This window comes from Montipora foliosa, chromosome 3 (assembly GCF_036669935.1).
Source record: "Montipora foliosa isolate CH-2021 chromosome 3, ASM3666993v2, whole genome shotgun sequence".
In the NCBI taxonomy this organism is placed as follows: Eukaryota; Metazoa; Cnidaria; class Anthozoa; order Scleractinia; family Acroporidae; genus Montipora; species Montipora foliosa.
The window spans coordinates 48,985,029-48,987,528 of record NC_090871.1 but is presented as its reverse complement, the minus strand read 5'-3'; the positions used below and the strand labels follow the sequence as shown (position 1 = coordinate 48,987,528).

At 41.9% G+C, this 2,500-nt stretch overlaps 1 long non-coding RNA gene across 1 annotated transcript in view; it reads right to left on the bottom strand.

Annotated features, from left to right (window-relative positions):
• Positions 1-2,500, bottom strand: part of LOC137997574 (uncharacterized) — a 339,842-nt gene that overhangs the window by 240,390 nt on the left and 96,952 nt on the right. The gene's annotated exons all lie outside the window — the stretch shown is intronic.

The following is a 2,500-nucleotide window of genomic DNA, read 5'->3' as shown; positions in this document are numbered from 1 at the left end:
TGAAAAAAGCTATACTGGAAGCTGATTGGACGTATCGCTTTTTCCACTTGTGAAATATAAGGAAGAGAGAATTCTATTTGGAAGTTTTATTGCATGAAATTCGCCCTATATATATATAATTAAATTGCGTCCATAGCTGTGAGGATCATAGCTTTACTTGATTTCATATCCTCAGTTCAGTATATGATTAATTCGTATATCATTTCATCCAAAACAGTTCTGAAAATTGATTATTCCAGAGCTCCGTGTCTTGGCCCTGACCAAAAGACACGTGGGCTCTGGGGACGAGATTGAGCATCATCAAACCCGAAGCGCATGGCACAAATTTAACAAGCATTCTAGCTATTCGTGGCCCAGGATAGGGATTGGAACCGAGACGCAATAGCATCCACATGATACCCAGCCTGAGATCATGCCCTCTACCTATTATCCCTCTATGTCTCTCAGTACGCCTGATCGCAGGTTAGAATAGTGGTGATTCTTAGAAATTTGTCATCTTGTACACGAGATATAGAGAAATTGTCAAAAAAGATATTAATTCTTGAGAGCTCAATCTTTTTACGTTGTGGATGAAAAGGATAAATTTAGATTTGTCAGGATGGACAGTGAGCACGAGACCAAGAGGAAACTATAAGGAGCTCTTGTTAACAATATTTATTAGAGTCGGCAAATCTTTATGACGAAGAAAATCTTTTGTATCATCAGCAAAGAGAATAAATTCAAGATATTTAGAGGAGAGAACAAGAAAAAAAGGAGAAAGAAAGAAAAATTAGTATAGATGATGAAAAGGAGAGAACCGACGACTGAACCTTGGGGAACCCCACATACAATCTTGTTGTTTGCAGAACTTTGATAATTGATCATTAAGCACTTAATGACTGGCCCCAAGGGAACAGTGAGTTTTGTTTAATTTATCCCGTGACCGTCAATGCCCCCCCAGGCGAGCTCCGAGACCTTCAATGTTCCCCGAGGCGAAGCCGAGAGGAACATTGAGGGTCGAAGGGAAACAAAACTGACTGTATCCCGTGGGGCCAGTCATTGAGTGTTTTGTTATACCTCCCAAACTCAAAATAGAACAATACACGGATTTTTTCACGGAATTTGCCGCTGTTTCAAAGGTGCACGACCTGATCGTGCTAGTCGAAAGTTCAAGTCGTTGTTTCCCTAGGGAGTTAGTTTTCTGTATCGCTACACGAGTGTTTCACCCCGCTTTCACTTTAAATTAGTTTATCTCATGTCACGCTACATATGCAAAATATCAATTGACATATCCACGTAATTTCCGATCCAACAACCTGGTCGAAAACAACTCAACGGGAAACGGAGGCGCTGTTTAGAGTGGGGGGAGGGGGTAAAATTGTCAAAACCAAGGGAAATGGCGGGGGGGGGGAATCTTCCTGAAAGTACTCTTCACGGCTCGCAACGTTCTTGAAGCAAGACGACCTCAAAGAAATACTTGTCGACGCCAAAGCAAAAGATATCAAAACACACAAAGAGCGCAATAAGAAAACAAATTAAAGGAAACATTGCCATACATCATTTACTAGCATTTAGCTCTAGAAGCAAATTTATCACACAACTTAGAAAAAAAAAAACAACACGTAAACGTCTATCGATCCACCAAATCGTGTTAAACGCTATTTCACAATCAGAGCTCAACGTTCTCTGGAGGGGGAGAGTAGGGGGGGGGGGGGGGGGTTATTTTTGGATATACGCACTTTCGGGGAAGGGTACATTTTTACTCTGCCTTAGATGGTTAGAAAATAACCGACCCCTTCTCCTAGCAATCAATAACGAACAGTCCCTTAAACCTCACATCCGAAAGTATCACTCCTGTCCAGAAATGCACAAGTAGATCGCAGAGAGCCATGTATTGTTTTGTTCATTAAACATGTTGGCCTGCGACGTTCCGGTCGACTTCATTGTTCCTTATTAAGCGCTGTCTCGTAACGAAAATCCCTAGCGGGACTCACGCATCAGGGGCAACCAACGATAATCTTCGGCGAAATATGTGTTCGAGAGAGTCAAACTGTTCTAAGAATTTCGGTTCACGTTGCCAAACAAAAATTCGCAACCGGGGAAAAGTAGTCCCTTACGTTTTTGGAAGGGACATTTTTGCAATTTTCGGCTCTTAAAAAGGTCACCTAGCAGTTTCGGATGAGCAAATGGTTCGCTGGGAAGTTCTTAGAAGGCACGTTCAGCTAGCAATACACGGACACTTCAATTTTCAGTTAAGATATCCGAACAGATTAAATTCTTCTAGGTGATAAAACATATCTTTAGACAGTCCACGTTACAAGGAGCCTAGAAATGTCTTTCAAGCTTAAGGGCTTTTGGCTTAATTTCCTCCTTAGGTGCCCTTGACGCATCCAGGATTCTAAAGTTAATTAAGCCCCGCAGTGCTTGCACTCGTCGGTTCTAGCATTTACGCCCATTGTGACATGTATTCATGACGTTCCCTCCTGCTAAACTTGTTTTTTCTTACGTTTGGACGACTCAC